The 17,490-nt window shown below is 48.4% G+C and overlaps 1 long non-coding RNA gene across 1 annotated transcript in view; it reads left to right on the top strand.

Annotated features, from left to right (window-relative positions):
• LOC113608208 (uncharacterized) overlaps positions 1–9,522 on the top strand; it is a 52,298-nt gene extending 42,776 nt beyond the window's left edge. Inside the window, exon 3 of the long non-coding RNA XR_003428255.1 lies at positions 6,211–9,522. This is a non-coding gene — a long non-coding RNA (uncharacterized LOC113608208). The remainder of the gene's footprint in view (positions 1–6,210) is intronic.
• Positions 9,523–17,490: the final 7,968 nt, after the last annotated feature.

The raw sequence follows: 17,490 nt of genomic DNA, 5'->3' as shown, positions 1-17,490 counted from the left end.
CCTGGACTTCCAGGTACAGAAGCCTAGTCTAGCCTACTAGATGATGAGAGGCCACGTAGAGGAGAACCAAGGCACCCAGCCAACAGACAGCACCAATCCCCAATCAGGTCATCCACCTAGTCAACCTGTCAGATGATGGCAGCTATATGAGTAATTCCCTGACCAGCAGAAGAACTGCCCAGATGAGCCCAGCCCTGACTGCAGAATCATCTGCAAATAAATGACGATTGCCTTGAATCCCTACATTTGGGGTGATTTGTTACACAGCAGTAGATAACTGATACAACTAATAATAGCAGAAGCCATTACCATCCCCAGGTCTGAAGAGTCACACAACTGCCAGAGACCTGTGCCTTAGGAAGATAGCAACGAGGAAGAAATGCCCCAACCTCTCTCCCTTCCTCACTTTCCATTTCTTTTTAGTGCCTCCTATTGGGCAAACAACCAGAAACCAGAGGCTGAGTGAGACTGAGTGACACAGTCCAGAGGGGTCAACCTTCCAGGGCTGGGAATCGCTCTGGGGGTGGGTGGAGGGCACAAAGGGAAAATAGCCAGCAGAAAGGGATAAGTGTGAGGCCTCCCACTTATTCCACAAGAGTCCCCGGTCCCTGTGGTCCTGTGGACCCTCCATCCTCTGAAAAACCCAAGCACACACAGGGCCAGTCCTTCTAGACATCACTTGATTTCCTGAAGAAGAGAAAACAAGTTGAGACTGCTCTGTTTGTCACTGTTTTTCCTGAACTTTAAGGGAGTGATTTTCTCCATGGCCCGTGCCATGCTCACCACCACCCAGACACTCCCCATTTCCCGTGAAATATGAGAAGGGAGAACGCGCAGACATCAACTCAGAGACTTCATCTCCTGCCATCCTTGCCTCCCAGGCCATGTGTCCCACAGGGGAGCTCGTCAGTCATCCTCCAAGCTTTAAAAGAACTCCTGAGTCCCCGTTGCTGGGTTGCTGGTGAGCACTGTTCTCTTGGTCTTACCCTCTCTGCAGGACTGTGCACTCCTGCTGCAAAATCCTACTGGCAGTGCTCACCAGATGAGCACAAAGTCGGTGACCGCTGGGAACAAAAGGAACTTGTCATGGCCGACGGACCCCAAAGTTCTGCTCTCAGGCTTGGAAGGAACCAGGGGGCTTTTTTTTTTTTTTCAATCTCCACCCTTGTGGCAGGAAAAGTGAAACCACATTTTTAACACTGCTCTTTCATAGGCGGCAAGGAGAGCCTTAGCAAGCTGGTGATAATTTAAACTTGATTCTGGAAATGTGGAAGAGATCATCATTTTCCTGTTGTTTTGCCCTGAAATGCCATCAACAGACTAGAGAGTGGTCTAGCTTTAGAAAGTAGCAGGGCAGGGCTCCCTGAAGGGATGGGTTTATTGTGACAAATGCAGGGCTGGAAGAAAAAGCCCAGAGAAGGAATTGAAGCAGTTTGCTGACTGGGGAGCAAGACGACTTTGCAGAAAAACCTGGATGTTGAATACAAACAAAGTAACTCTTTAGCTTCTCACAAAGGAGCCCAAAGGAGGAGCCAGCTGAAGTTGGGAGGGCGGAAAGGGGGCTGTCTGAAGATGATGGGGTGCCTGAAGATGATGGGGTGCTAGCCAGCTCTAGCAGAGGTATAGCCTGACTCCCCGGAGCAGAGCAGGGGAAGCGCATCTCAGATGTTAACCCCCAGGATGGAAAAGCAATAGAAGGAATGTGAAAAGGAGCTGCTCCCCTGGGAGACAGACCTAATAGGCCTGCTTCATCTTGGGCCTCATGACGCTGGGGTCCTGTTTCAGGTAGTGACTTCTTAATGAGGCCCAGTGTTGGGAGGCTGCACGGCTGTGCTTATCTATCACACAGCCGTAAACAGGGCTCCACTGTTTCCTGTCCTTTTCTGCTGCAGAATCCAGTCCCATCCATCCTCCTAAGTGATGAGCCCTGGTCAACACCCCGCTCTTGCCATCTATGGCCAGAGGATAATGATGCCGGTTCTCATTGTGCTTCCAGACCTTGGGACCCGAGGGATGAGGCTTTCTTTCCTGCCAGAGATAGGGAAAGGGTGGGCCAGGGTTTCAAACAAACACTTACCCTTCCTCCAGTTGAATGGATGTATGGAGGGGTGTGGAAAAGGGAGAGAGGCTGTCTGGAAGGCTCTGCAACCGCGCCAAGAGAAGCATTCAATCAGGGACCTGACATTTGCCTATTGACCTCTTATCAGAGTTGCTAAGTCACCGAGGCTTTTGTGCTGCAAAACTGGGAAGGAAGGGATAGCGGGGCCCAGCCAATCGCGCACCCAGCTCCCTGGCCGGCGCCCGCCATTAGCATTTCCCTGACATCTGACTGATATCTTCATTTCACTTTGGTAAACAGGCCACCTCCAAGGCCAAGGTGACGGTGACCTCTGGCGCTGCAAGCAGCACAGGATTCTCCCTGGAGACCCCAGTAAAGCACTTTCACATGGGCCAGGGCTCTTATTTCCCATCCCTACCACACTGATGAGTGCTGACAAAAATAAAAAAATAAAAAACCATCCTGCAGGATAGACAGTTGGGGCGTGCCATGCAGAGAAAGAGATGCGAGGGAGGGCGCCAGGGAGGGTTAAGCAAAGCAGGGGGAAGGTCGGACTTAGAAGGTCGCCTTTGCTTCTCTGTCACTAAGAACAATGCGGCTGCCCAGGAAACACTACCAGAGACAGGCTGACTATTGATAGGCTGGAGCACGAGGCCGGCCAAGCTGCTGCATTTCTAACGTTTGGGAAGGGTCTCCAGTGTGAAGTTGCTCGCAGGCTTCGATTCTGCAAAGACAATTAAATATAAATCCTTTGGGGTGAGGGGTGGGTGGATTGTAAGCGGGTGCCACAATGCAATTTAATTCTGAAGGTTTCCGTGGATCTAGTCACAGGCTCAGTGAGTGCATTTGAGCACGTACCATGTGCCAAGTGCAAGGTACACCCAGAAGAAATGCACATTGCCCCCCAAAGAAACCCGTGGTCCAGGGGGTTTCCTTCCTCCTTCCTACAGGGGCCAGGCAGGCAACATAAATAAATGAAGCAGACAGGGTGTGAGACAGTAGGGAGTTGTTGGGTCTGCGTGAAAAGTACTGTGTCCTCTGCACAGGGATTAGGGAGCCACTCAGTCCCAGTCGACTGTTCCTACACAAGAATAACTGCTCAGTATGACTGTACTTCATGATTTTTAAGGAGAAAACAAATATTTGGAGTTTTGTATGATTTTTCTTTTCTGTCTTCTTTAAAACACTATGTGGGCCGAACAACGTCTGTTGGCCTGTTGGGTCCAGGGAGGATCTTACAATAACATACGATAAGAGCTGAAATAGATGGAATCTCAGAAACTTATGGGAGCCTGGGGTGGGGGTGGGCGTTAACCCAGCCAGTGTGGGGAATGGGAGTGTCTTCCCAGTGAAGATGAACTGAACTGAGTCTTGAATGATGGTAAAGGGAGCCTAAATCATGACAAAAAGATTGGGAGAGCCATTCCAGGCAGAGGAGTAGAAATTTCACTGGAGACATTGCCCGTGCCTGCCCAGCCAAAGACTGCATTTCTCAGCCTTCCTTGCAACCATGTAGCCAAGGGTGGCCATCTGGCTAATGGTGTCTGTCTTGCGTCCTTAAAGAGGGGAGGACATGCACTGCTCCCGCCTCACCCCGCGCATCTTACTGAAGGGTATGGTCGCCAGGAGCACAGGTGGTGGAGCTGGTGATTCAACCTCTTTGTTTTCTGTAAAACTGAGATACTACTATCTAAAAGAGTCACAGCTATAAAGTGTTTAGAATGGGGCCTGGCATGTACATGTGCTGCTAAAGCATTATTCCATCAGTATGATTCTGCAGCACTCCAAGGAGGGCAGAGCAACAAGAGTGTGGGAGCCTGGGCCCCAGTTCCCACACTGCACTTGCACCGATATGTGGGGACATGCTGACTGCTCTCTCCTTTAAGCCACTGTGTCTTTGTATCTCTGATGCAGCACTTGAGCTTATATCCTTCCAATACAATGAATAAGTCAGAGGTCAGCTGGGGTTTACCAGGTGAATTGCCTCAAACCGCCCCAAAGTGCATGGCCCTTGAGAGTCCAGAGTGACACTAATACCCAGGTTCTGTGGCTCCTGGACCTTGTGAGCCCAGCTTCCTCTCATGCCACCCTAGCCTACACCACACCATGACCTTGAGTTCCCACAACAGTGACAGCAACCAGGTACCCAGGTGACACATAGGTGCACTGAGCTAACGTCACTGAAAGAGGTTGACTGAGTCCCTGGGTGGCAGGGCACATGACCATCACAGACTTTGATCTCCGGCTGGACCCTCATGTCTCCTTCTTCCCCACCCCGTGAGCCCATTTTTTCTTCCCGAGCTGCCTGTGACAGCCAGGGAATGCCCCTTGCAGCCCTCTGCTTACAGGGTGTGTAAGTGACTAAGGGCCCCTGCTGCATCTGTGTGGCAGAAGAACAAAGGTGGGCCATCCCTGGCAGACATAGGACGACTCTGACAGTAGACTTTGGCTCAAGCACGGCCCTCCAAACCATTGTGATAACACAACAGCCTAGGACATCTCCACCCAATCTTCCCTCTCTCCCTCACTCAGGGTTAGAGTGCATCATGGTCTGACTGCTGTCCAAGCCCTCGCTCTCTCCCCCATTAATCCCATGGGCATTTCCTTTAATAAAACCCCTGTACATTTGCTCCTGTCTTGGCACATGCTTCTCCAGTAATACACATTGACCACGTTTCTTACAAGAAGAAAGAGATATGATTAATTCCTTCACAATTAGGGGACTTATTCTATCCCAGGACCTTTTGCCTACCTAATGAGAACCATGCCTCACTCAGAGTGGTATTCAGACACCGGGAATATATTTTGGTAATGGTAGAGCTTTCCCAGCTGCCTTTGGATATAAGGGTCTGCTCTGTCTTTATACAATTGGAAGGGTGGGAGTGCAATGCCTGCGAGTTGGGAGAGGTCTGGAGCTTTGACTAGGCCTGTTTGAATCTCTAGAAGGAAAGGAGAGGTGATTTCATGTGCCAGTTTGGATGCTTTGGGGAGCAAGTAACAGAAACACAAACTCAGAACAGTTTAAACAAAGGAGGATCTATGATTCAATGTAGAGTGTCTTCAGGGCCTGTTGACTCCCTGGTTCTTCATGTTACCAAGCATCCGGTTTCCTTTGATCCCACTGCTCTGGCATCTTAGGCCTGTCAGTCCTGCCTTAGCCTGCTTCCCTCATGGTGCCAAGGTGGCTGCCACAGCCCAGTCATCACACTCAGTTGCAACAACATTTTGCCATAAGCAAAAGAGACTGAATTTCTCTGTGTTTCTCATTGTAAAAGTGAGCAAACTTTCCCAAGTCCTGCAGCAGGACTATGGTCAGAATTTTGTCACATGCAGTTTTGCACGTTTTACTGTCAGAGGAGTGGGACTGCACGTTTGGCTTGGACAATTGGGATTTAGTCTCGAGCTACCTTGCCTGAGGGGTGGAATCTGAACACAGTTCTGATTCCATTTTTAGTTGGAAAATGTGTTGCTCTTCCTTCACTTTCCACCATTCAAGCTGTTCAGCCCCTTTCTATTTTTGCTGAACTGTCTCTTGGTCTCCCCAAAGGCAGGACGTTCTTTTTGGTCTCTTGATTGCTAAATTGGTTCTATTTAGCAACTTCCTGGCAGCCAGGAGTGGTCTGATTCCTGAGCTCATTTTACTAGTGAGTTGCCTTTGGCTGCAAATGATTAAAATCTTTTGAAGTAATCAGAAGTAACGAAAGATCTTTTTTTAAAAAAATGACTTTCTGACTATGTGATTTCATATTAAAGATAATCTCTAAGTTCCCTTCCAGCTTAATGTCTGACCTTGAGAACATAAACTAGGTGTCCAGCATGGTGACCTGGGCTTTGCCTCTGGCATGCTATGAAATTTGGGATAAATAATGGTTCCTCTCTGGGCCTCAGAATCTCAATCCAAAAATTGATTGGGGTAGGCCAGATCTGGGACAGCAGATCATTTCAGTTAAGTGGCAGAGGCTGCCTGGAGCAATATGTTAAGAAGGACTCAGAAGTTCAGTGGGGGAAAGTACTGTGATCTATTGGTGATGTCTGCCAAGGGCACAAGAGGGGAAAGTGGTAGGACACATTTTGTTGACTCTGGGCTAGAAGGTCTTGAAGAGCCTTCTAGCTCTAACATTCTTTGGCTCTTATGTTTTCCTTCCCCATAGTTTATGCTGAGATTTTGAAGAGGCAATCCAGTGCAGTTAGGAAAGTGGCTTCTGATGGACCTGGTAGCTGTATGACCTTGGGCTTATGTTTCTTCAAATACAGCATTGTTTTGCCTCTAGAATTCCTCCATGAATACAGAGCCAGAAATAAAATCTTGTATCCCTTTGTGAATGAGTATGTTCTGCTTTGTGTTTCACAGATAGATATAGATAGGGATATGAATATAGACATATAGATATGAATAGTGTGTGTATGTAAATATATGTGCTTATAACAACATATACACATGCATATCCTCATATGTCTAGAAAGCATACCTAATGCATACTAATTCATTCACTCAGTCACTCAACACACATATATGTTGCACACCTACTATACGCCAGGCACTGTTGAGTGCTGAAGATAAACAGCAGTGAACAAGACGGTTAGTCTCTGACATCCTCAAGGGGCTTTTATTCTAGGAGGAGAGAGAGACAATAAGCAAATGAGTACATAATTGTCTCTTATACATAAACGTAGAAACCTGAAGGAGGGGAGGGAACAGCATGCCAGGCAGAGGGAATAGCAACTGTGAAGGCTCTGAGTCAGGAATGAACTTGGCAAGTGCAAGGGACAGCAAGGTGGCCAGAGTGGAAGGGACATGTTAGCCAGGGGGAAGCATCATGGGAGGGAGGATGTGAGGTCCGAGAGGCCAGGTCCTGCAGGGCTTTGTAGCAGGTGAAGGTGTGGATTGTGCCCTGAGTGGGACAGAGGCTAGTAGGGTTCCGAGCAGCGGAGGGACTTAGCTTTTAAAGGATCCTTTGGGTGCTGTGCGGTTGGAGAGTGGGAGGGAACACAGCAAGGGTGGAAGCCGGGAGCTGGGTCAGGAGGAGGCTGCTGTGACAGCAAAGGCAACAGGGGATGGTGCCTCTGGCCAGGGTGGTAGAAGTGGGGGTGGGGAGAAGTGGTCAATTTCCTGATGTATTTCGAAGATGGAGCTCACGGAATTAGGGGATGGATTTTGCCCCAGGGATGAGGGAAAGAGGACTCAGGGATGACTCTTACATTTCTGGCCTTGAGCAGCTGGTGAAAGGTGGTACGGTTTACTAAGAAGGGAAAGACTGGGGAGGAGCAGGCATGGGGCAAGGAGATCAAGGTCCTACTTGGACAAGTTAAGATGATCACTGGACAGGTGTGGGAGAGCCCAGCGCTGGAGATAGAAATTAAGTGTTAGTTGCTGATATGTATTTTAGGACCATGTGTCAGAGCCAAGGCTCAGAATTTTGTAAGTGTAATCTCCTTTAATCCTCACCACAAGATTGTCGGACGGGTAATACCATTTTTTATCGCATCTAAAGCTCTGTTGGCTGTATGGCATGTTCTGATTTCAGAGCTGCTAAATTGTGAAAAACTGTGCATCTTAGAACTGATGAAATATGGTCGTATTGTTCCCATTTTCCCGATGAAGAAACTGAGAATCGAGTAGCTGGCTCGGGGTTTCCAAGCCAGTAATTGGCAGAGTTGGGATTCCTGTTCTTGTCCTATTGTTACTGCTCCTCATGCGTGTGAAATGCTTAGCAGTGACTAAGTAGTCAGCCTCCTTGATGGGGTCATGATTATCAGCTGTTGAATGCACTGGATCATAGACACGCCACATACGTTCAGCAGGATGCCATGCGATACAGCGCAACGTACACACCTGTACAAAGGTCAGGAACATAAAAATGTCTTGGGCCTAAAAACACACATTTTGGTATATGATTGTGTAGCTTTTCATACCCAAATCCTCTGGGCTTAAATTTGCGTGTATTAAAGCAAGAAAAAGATATTCTTAAGAATGAACAGCCTCCATCCTGCCCCAGTTCAATCTCTCTTGCTTGGAGCGTTCGCTTTTGCTCAAGACTTATCCCACAATCTCCCTCGATTTCCAAGGAAAACCAGCTTCCCATAAGTGGAGAGACTCGAGTCAAAGAGCAGCTGCTCACGGGGCACGTGTCCGTGACTATGGGGTTTCTCAGGCCTCAGCAGCTGCAGAGGAACTGGAAGTGAGTGAAGGTCATTTCCACCCCCTGCAAATTGAAAGCTACCCAGGTGAGAACTGCAAGATGTGAGGAACATAAGCCTACACTTGGTTCTTAGATGGTTCCAAGTTCCGCTCAGAAGCTCAAGGTTGCTCTGAGCAGGATCTAAGCAGAGTAGGGTTGGAAGATTTAGAAATGCTGCTCGCATTCTGACATGTGGAAGTTTGTCCACTTTCGTCGCCATGTGATGAGACTGGATCCACCTGGATAATCCAGGCTCGTCTCCCCACCTCAGTGTCCTTAGCCTTAATCACACCTACAAAATCCCTTTTGCCATGTAAGATAACATTTTGATGTGGGCATTTTGGGGGGTCATTGGGTCATTATTATGGCGACCGCATCAGTCTATTTCCTTTCTTATTTAGTGTGTAGAACAGACCTGAAAATCAGTAGGTGTTCATTAAGTTTGTTGAATGAGTGAAGAGCTACCATGTGCGGGGCAGGGACCAGGTGGTGGGCAGATGTGAAATGCTGGAAATGTGGTTTCTCACTTGCTTTTTACCCTGGGTGGTAGGTTTTACCCCCATTTTACAGATGGGGAAGCTAAGGCTCAGAGAGGTGACATTACTTGCCCAGGACCATCCAGCTGGAGAATGGCAGAGCTGGAACTTGAATCTGTGTCTTTCTGTCTCCAAAGCCCAAGGTCTATACTCCTGTCTTCTGTAGCTAAGGAGGATGTCTCAAGCCTGGGCCTGCCCCTGCCCACAGGTATCTTATTCACATCTGCTCACCTTTCCATGTTGGCATTGCCTGTTCCAAAACTGAAGATTGTTTCAGGCCTGTCTTCCTCCCTTTCATTTGGAAAACTCCTTAAGTTCTTTTGATGAAATCAGTTCCACCAGCCTAACGTAAGGATTAGATGAGATTGGGGTATAAGCTTTGCTACTCCATGTGTGGTCCAGAGGCCAGCAGCACTGGCATCACCTGGAAACTGTTAGGAATGCAGACTCCCAGGGCCCCACAGCAAATGATTCAGGCTCTGTGTGTTGATACAGTCTCTGGGTGGTTTGTTCACACATCAGTCTTTTTAATTTATTTTTATTGAGATGTAATTGACATATTACGTTGTATAAATGTAAAGTGTACATTGTATACATGTAAGTTGATTTGATACATTTACTGTATTTATTGCAATAAATTACCATATTTATTATGGTAATTATGATACCCACCATAGCCTGTTAGCTAACACCTCCATCACGTCAAATAAATCAAATAATGATCACTTCTTTTTGGGAGGTGAGAACACTTAAGATCTAGTCTCTTAGCAACTTTAAAGTATATAATACAGTATTGTTGACTATATTCACAGTGTTGTGCATTAGATCTCCAGAACTTATTCATCTTCTAACTGCAAATTGTACCCTTTAACCAGCATCTCCCCAGTTCTCCCCCCGCCCCCCCCCCCCCCCCCCCCCTGGTAATGACCATTCTGCTGTCTGTTTCTAATGAGTTCAATTTTTCTAGATTCCACATATAAGGGGTCTCATACAGTACTTGTCTTTCTCTGTCTGACTTATCTCACTTAGCATAAAGCCCTCCCTTTTCATCCATGTTGTCACAAATGGCAGGACTTCCTTCTTTCTCATGGCTGAATGATATTCCCTTGTATGTAAATATACCACACCTTCTTTATCCATTCATCACTGATGGACACTTAGGTTCTTTCCATACCTTGGCTATTGTGAATAATGCTGCAATAAACATGGGAGTGTAGGTATCTTTTCGGTATCCTGTTTTCATTTCCTTTGGATAAATACCCAGAAATTGGATTGCTGGACATGCAAAAATCAACAAGTGGGGTCCTGCATCAAACTAAAACAATTCTGCACGGCAAAAGAAAGGATCAACAAAATGAAAAGGCAACCTACAGAATGGAAGAAAATAACTGCAAATCACATATCTGATAAAGGGTTAATATCCAAAATATGTAAAGAACTCATACAACTCAATAACGACAACAACAAAAATCTATTTAAAAATAGAACTACCACCCATCCAGACACACTGTAAATGCTCGATAAAATGTTAGTTGATGACTGCAGGAAGCTGGACCTGTTATTTTTATGATAAAAAAGAATCTCAAATTCTCCTGTGATGTAAATAGTCTCGAAGGTCCTTTTAAGTCAGTGTTTTATCTAAATCAGAAATAGAAAGAAAATAAGCAATGGGCAGATTACAAAGACCCAGATTCTTTGGGCGAACAAAAAAAGGGAGAAAGAAAAGAAAAAATATATTGAGTGTAGTGAGTGTTTCCTAGGCCATCTGTGTGAAGAAATAACAAAACCAACCTTGAAATACCAGCAGGAGAGAACACTGGATAGCTTTACTTGACAGAATTATTGGAAATGGTGCTTCCTGGTTCAGGAAAAAAAAAATTTTTTTCTAATATATTTGTCCTTTTCTTCCTAGCACGTTTACAACTCCCGGTAAAGCCAACAATCGGTTTTCAGCTCTTTTTGATTCTACTCATCCTGTGGTTAATAATTTCCAGTTTACCCAGCAGGCTACGTCACCTCCCCTTTCCTGGGAAAGAATTTCTGTGCCCCGGCTGGCAGCGAACCTGTCTTCCTAGCAGCTGCCCAAGTCATGCAGCCCACCCCTGCCTTCTCTCCAACAGGGACCCTCCCAGTGGGTGTCAGAACAGTGACTCAGTGTTGTGCATGGGGGAGAGGGAAGAAGAGAGGGCTGTCTCCCTGTCCTTTTATTAATCTGGCGACGAGAAGAATTTTCTGTTTCCTGGGAAATAGCTGATAAAGGACATTTTGTCTGCTGCTCTTTATGTATACCTAGGCTGAACGAATCCCCAAACTCTGCTCTCCCCAGCCTCCTCTGGAGCTGGAACTTTGAAAACAGGGGACAATAATGAAAGCCTAGAGCCGGCAGCCTGGTATGAGCCTGGGTACCCCATCTCCCCTTCCTCCTCTCACCTGCTGTTGAAAGCTATGCCAGCTGCTGCCACATCCAGGGGTTGGCTTCTCAAACCTCCATGGCCCTGAGAAATGTCTCTTTGGGCCGGTGGGGTGGGGTGGCATGAGGGGATTTGGCGGAAAGTGGGCTAGAGTAATCAGAGGGCACATCCCTGCAGCCTGTAGCACCACCCATCGCCTGCCCCCTCCCCGGGTGCAAATCTTTGCCCAGCAGCCTTGCTATCGCCAGATCTGGCCAGCGTCAGTGCAGGGGGAGGTGCGGGCTGCCAACAGGCTCAGTGAGTTTCTGATCATCCTCTCCCCAGTTTATCTGAATGGGCAGAATGGCTGCAGAATGAACCGGCAGAAAAACACAGGGTGTTCCTGAAGAGTGTACCTGCAACTTCCTGTTTACAGCTCCATGGGAGAAGCCCTGGGGACCAGTTCTGCACACGTCAGTTTTCTTTCTGCTTCCTCTGAGATCCCTGACATTGTGAGGGCAAAGGCCTTCCCTTTGCCACCTGGAAAAATAATACCCTGGGAACGGGAGCTTAACTGTGAAGGCTGCTCAGAAAAAACACCAAGCTGGCAAGTTGGGGTTTGTGACTAAGGTTGACTTGAGCCAGAATCTTCAGGTCCTTCTGAGAGCATCCCCCATCCTATTGTGGGGGTCACAGTCTGAGACCCCGTGAGATAGCCCACTTGGGGACTTCAGGGGGTCAGCCGTAGGGAGCGGGGAAGGCTAAGGCAAAGGCATCCGAGCCCCACCCTACCTGCTGTGTGTCCTTTGCTTTCCACGTTTCCCTTTCCTGGACTAAAATGAAGAGTTGGGCATTCTCAAAGGGCTTTATCATGGTGATGCCAGGCAAATGGTTGTCCCAAGGACACCCTAACGATGGGGAAGATGTTTCTTTCAAACAGCCAAGCGGCAGGGGTGGTGGCCACTGAAAGAGTGTGCAGGGACCAGCAGGATTGTCCTCCCCTTGGAGCTTGTTCGAATGCAGAGTCTCAGGCCCTGCTTGTCCCCACTGATCTGAACGTGCCTTTTAACAGGCTCTCCCCCCAGCCCTGCCCCAGGCGGTTCCTACACACGTTAAAAGAGAAGCGCTGCCCTAGGGCACCCAGCCCTGTGTCCTCCTTGGGTGGATGCTGCGCTGACTTTGGACAACTTGTGCTTTAAAAAAATCACATGGGCACTTTGACTTTTGTAACTGAGCTTGTTTCCCTCTTTGCTAAGAAGAAAAGGTTTAATTCAACTGAAGTGTTGGCTTATTTGGCCTCATGTATAAGACATGCCACATAGCAGAGACCTAATAAGGACACTGTTATGTCCTCAAAAGAAGAGTTTCTCAGATGAATATGATGTGTCCCGAGACCCGAAAATTCAAATGCCAGAGTGGGCAGGCAGGTGACAGAGATGCAGAAAGTGGGCTGGGTGGACCTGTGAGGACTGGACAGCAAATGTCCTGGCTGAAGGGGCAGCTGTTAACCCCGGCCTGTCCTTGTCATGCAGGGATCCAGCCCAGGGTGACCAGAACATGATATTTTTCAAGAGAAGCCTATATTTGGATTGTTTTGAAATCACCCACTATTAAAATGTTGGCAATTAATTAAATTTTTTTTTGAAAGAAAGAAAACATGGGGGGAAAACCTAACACAGCATGTCAGGGAACATCTTGGGGCCATGGGTCTATAACCTCAGGTTGACTCCCGCCACCCTGGATGAGCTCTGAGACTAGTGAGGGAGATGGAGAATTTCGATATAATACCACAAGGGAACACGTGCTACCAGACCTCTGAAAAGAGGTACTGAGTTCAGCCTAAGGGCATCTTTATTCAAATTGTCCATTCATTATTCAGAAGTGTTTACTGATCCCCTACTAGGAGCTGGGCTTTGTGCTGAAGCTAGGGATAAAACAGTGAACAAGAGAGATAGAGTCCCTGCCCTCAAAGAATATGCAGACTGGAAGATGGGACCAAGAGGCTAGACATGGGAATGGTGTTCCAGGCAGAGAGACTTGCATGTGCAAAGGCCCTGAGGTGCAAACAGCATGTTGTAGGTGGGGAGCTACAAGCACATGGGTGCTAGGGGAGTTTGCTGTGTGATTGAGGAGGGGTGTGAGGCGAGGCTGGGAAGGGAGGCAGGGCCAGAAGACAGTGGTCCCTACTGTACCTACGATTAAGGAGCTTGAATTTAGACCCACATGGCTGGAATTCAATTTTCCTAAATTCATACTAGTTGCTGAGAGGAGGATGAATCTAACGAGCAGGGAGCGGGGAAATACCAGAAGTCCAGAGAGCAGCCAGGGGAGACTTGGGCAGTGGTCCAGGAGTGAGGTGATGAAGGCCTGAACCGGGGGCATTATGCAGGGATGAAGAGGTGCGTGTGGATTCGAGAACAGTGCAGAGTTAAAATCAGCGGGATGATGCTAGCTTGATGGGGACCGTGGGGAAGAAGGAGGAGCCAGGGTTTCTGGTCTGTGTGCTGGGTGGATGTGGATTGCTGTGGTTGGTGATAACAGTGGTTACTTGCATGGCCAACAGAGGCAGAGCGTGCCTGGGTTCGAATGCCAGCTCCACCCCTTATTCTGTGAGTGACCCTGGCCAAGTTCTTTCAACCCTCTGAGCCTCGCGCTCCCCATCTGGGGAAGGCGGCAGGAATACTGGCTTAGTTGGTGTGAGGATAAGATGAGATAAATGGTGAAAAGCACACATCGGCATGCACTGTGAAACCTACTGGCCCCCTAGCAATAGAATGTAGTTCAAAAAACACTAAAATGGTTTACAAGGTACCTGTCATGGGCTGAATGGTGGCCCCTCAAAGATATGCCCACGTCCTAATCCCTGGAAGCTGTGAATGTGACCTTATTTAGAAACAACGTCTTTGCAGATGCAATTAAACGAAGGATCCTAAGATGAGATCCTCCTGGACTATTCGTGTGGACCCTAAATTCAATGATGGGTGAAGAGACACACAGAGAAGAAGACATACAGGTAGAGATTGGACTGATGGAGACAAGAGCCAGGGAATGCCTACGGCCACCGGATTCTCTCCTAGAGCCTTCGGAGGGAGCGTGGCCCTGGCGACACCTTGATTTCAAACTTCCGGCCTCCAGAACTGTGAGAGAATAAGTCGTTGTTTTAAGCCACCCAGTTTGTGGTGATTCGTTACGGCAGCCCCAGGAAACTCACCCAGTGCCCTTCCACAGCGTCTCACCTTGAAACCGCATGAAAAGTAGAGGAAGTCGGTAGGTGGCCCTGGCTATGCCCATTTTACAGAGTAGGACATTGAGTCTCAAAGGGGTGGAAGCAGCGGCTTGAAGACACACAGCCAATGAGCTTCACGAGCCTAGAACTCTGCTCTCCTGAGTCCTCTTCCACCCACTGGCCTTTCTAGAACATTCCACCCTCCTCCCTGCACCAGGCACCAGTGGGTTATGAGGTGCGGTTCACTGTGTAGTCAGGGAAGGTTTGCAGGGTCCCAAAGCAGCTTCTTCCAAGACCAGGCAAACAGCTGGTGGGGATGAGGGCCCTTCTGAGAACGGGGAAGGGGGCAGCTGTCAAAGGGCATCCGCCCTGTTTGGCTTCATTAGCTCCCAGCTCCCCTGAGCGGCTCCCAGATTCCCTCCTAGAAACACAGCCGAGAAGAACCGAGCTGGGAAAGCATTCACACGTTTGCTGGCGAGAGGCGCTACTTTGAATAACTGAATAACTTTACCATACTTGTACTACAGATATACCTGGTAGTCTTACATGTTTCCTAAGACAAGGTAGGGTTTAACAAACACCAACAAGCAAATCAAAAGAAATAAACATGTAAGTAAATGTTATGGTCTTGAATATTTGTGGCTACACTTGCCTTTAGTTAACGTCATATTATGAATTTAGATTTATTGGAAGGACTCATAGGGTAACCAGCTCTTACCGTATTGAGGACGTAACGAGTCCTGCTGTCTCAGCAAATCTCCGTACCATCCTTGTGAGGCTATATGACTACCGCTGATTTTTAACAAATGAACACATCAGGACTGCGGTGAGTTGAGTGCCTCATGTAGGGCTGCACTTAGATGTTCCAGAACCAGGATTTCACCCCAAGCCAGTCTAATCCCTGAGCTTGTCCTTTTGATTTAAGCCCCTGGTTCTCAACCCTGGCTCCACACTGGGAGCACTTGGGGAGCTTTGAATGATCCTGCATCAGGTGCTGCCCCTGTGAGTCTGAACCAGTTGGCCTGGGGTGTGGCCCCAGTGTAGGATTCTTCAAAGCTCCCCAGGAGATTTTGAATGTGCAGCCAGGGTAGAGAACCCCTGCTTGAAATCCATGTCACATGTTGAAGTTCAGAGAGCCAAGGGGCTGGTTTCAAGGCCAGGCTTCCCTTCCTGATTTTGCTTTTTGTAATCCCAGGTTGGCTTAAAGGGAAATGTACTGCCACACTTTAAAACAAAACAAAACAATTGGGATTGATGGGGCGTGCAATGTGAACCAGAACCGTGCTAATCGGTTCCCTGCGTGATGTAATGTCATCCTCACCACACTGCCTTCATTGTTCAGAGGAGGAAACTGAGGCCCAGAGGGTGGAAGTGTTTGCCGAGGTTGCAGAGCTGGTGGGTGGTGGTACCAGGATTCAGACTTGGGGCCCTGTTTCCTGTCCAACACCGGTAACTGCTCTGCTGTGTGCTCACAAACACACACATGTGCCCAGCATTCTTTATTTCTGTTTGTTAAGGTTGTGGCATGGGCTTAGGAAGAGTCAGGGATGTGTGGGGTGGGACGGGGGGGATCTGGTTTCAGTACTAGCCTCCAGGGGCCCAGGGAAGTGCGTGCTCGGCTGGGCTGAGAAGGGGCAGGAGGGAGACAGAACCACCATCCATCCCTGAGGCCTGGTCTCCTCTCTCAGCAGAGGCCCCCCTTGCTGCCCCTCTGCGCCCCTCCAGGTTTGGCTGCCCCAGCTGTGTTGGCAGAGGGGACTGAAGAACCAAGCACCCCCAAACTCCTGTGACTTCACTTCCTGCCTTTACTTTTAGACCTTGTATTCAGTGTGAAGGCTGTTTGTACCAGGATGACAATAATTAAAAACTTAAAAAATAAGGAGTCTACCGTTTCTTGAGAGAGTGTTACATGTAGGTAGCAAGAACCAGCAAGTAGTACGAATCAGCACTCTCATTCGAGTCTCATAACATGTCACAGAGAGTGGGAAAATTGACCCCATTTTACTGATGAGGAAAACTGAGGCCCACAGCTCACATGACTTTCTTAAGATCATACCACAGCTAGGAAATGGCAGGTTTGTTATTTTCACCTGCATTGTTAAACTCCATGCCAACTCTGCTGCAAAAGAGGGATTTTTCCTGCCCCCTTAGCTAACCACCTTCCAGGCTACACTGCCCAGTGCTGGCGAAATTACAGTTGTAGACCGTGCTTGCAGACGCGTTCAGGGTCTCATACCCTGAATCATAGCTTACCAGTTAAAGTTGGAAACGATCTCTGCAGAAATCCAAACCCAATCTCTTTGCTTGACAGATGGGGCAACTGAGGCTCAGTGAGGCAAAGCGACTTGCCCAAGGTTATGCGGTCAGCTAGCTCTGGACTAGGACTAGAACCCAGGTCTTTAGACTTGACATCTGGTTCTCTTATCAGCCATAGGCCAACTAGTTTCATTCATTCATTCATTCATCGCTTCAGTCTGTTAATAGTATTTTGGTGTGTTTGTCAACATTATTTCATTTGACTCTTGAAACAATCCCATGAGGTCAGTTATATGACTACACATGAGGAAACTGAGGTTCAGAGGGACCCCAGAAGGCAAGTGGCAGAGCTAGAATTTGAAGCCAGGCCTCCTGAGAGAGGGGAGGAGCTGCGGAGTCAGGAGGGTGGCAGCACAGGGCTGCTGCACGGGTAGATCAGGGCTGCCTTGGCCTCGTGGGCTTTGCCTCTGTTCTGGAGGTGGGGGTCAAGTCACTGCGCTGGCATTGAGGGTGGGGGTGGGGCTGGGCCTGTGGGTGAAGGGAGGCCATGGAAACAGGTATCTCTGAGGTGGGCTCATAGGAGAGATCACGGATGGTCCTCCCCGAGAGGTTTCTGAAAAAGAATCTGAGCAGAGCACACTGGGCACAGTCATCTTACGAGGGCAGGGTGGTTCCTGCCCGCTGAACCACACAGGGGCCACCAGCAGGGCATAGCCCCTCTCAGGAGTGTCATCCAGGTCTGCCTCACTGGGCGGGAGTAGAGAGGACAGGGGGCGTGGCCTGGTGCTTCGTGCCTGGTCATTTCCACCTGTTCTATAGAGTTGATACATTCACTGCATTGAAG

This window comes from Aethalodelphis obliquidens, unplaced genomic scaffold (genome assembly GCF_003676395.1).
Source record: "Aethalodelphis obliquidens isolate GAN/ISIS:26980383/991018 unplaced genomic scaffold, ASM367639v1 scaffold52, whole genome shotgun sequence".
Taxonomy (NCBI): Eukaryota; Metazoa; Chordata; class Mammalia; order Artiodactyla; family Delphinidae; genus Aethalodelphis; species Aethalodelphis obliquidens.
Note: the sequence above shows the minus strand (reverse complement) of the source record. Positions and strands in the feature narration are given on the sequence as shown.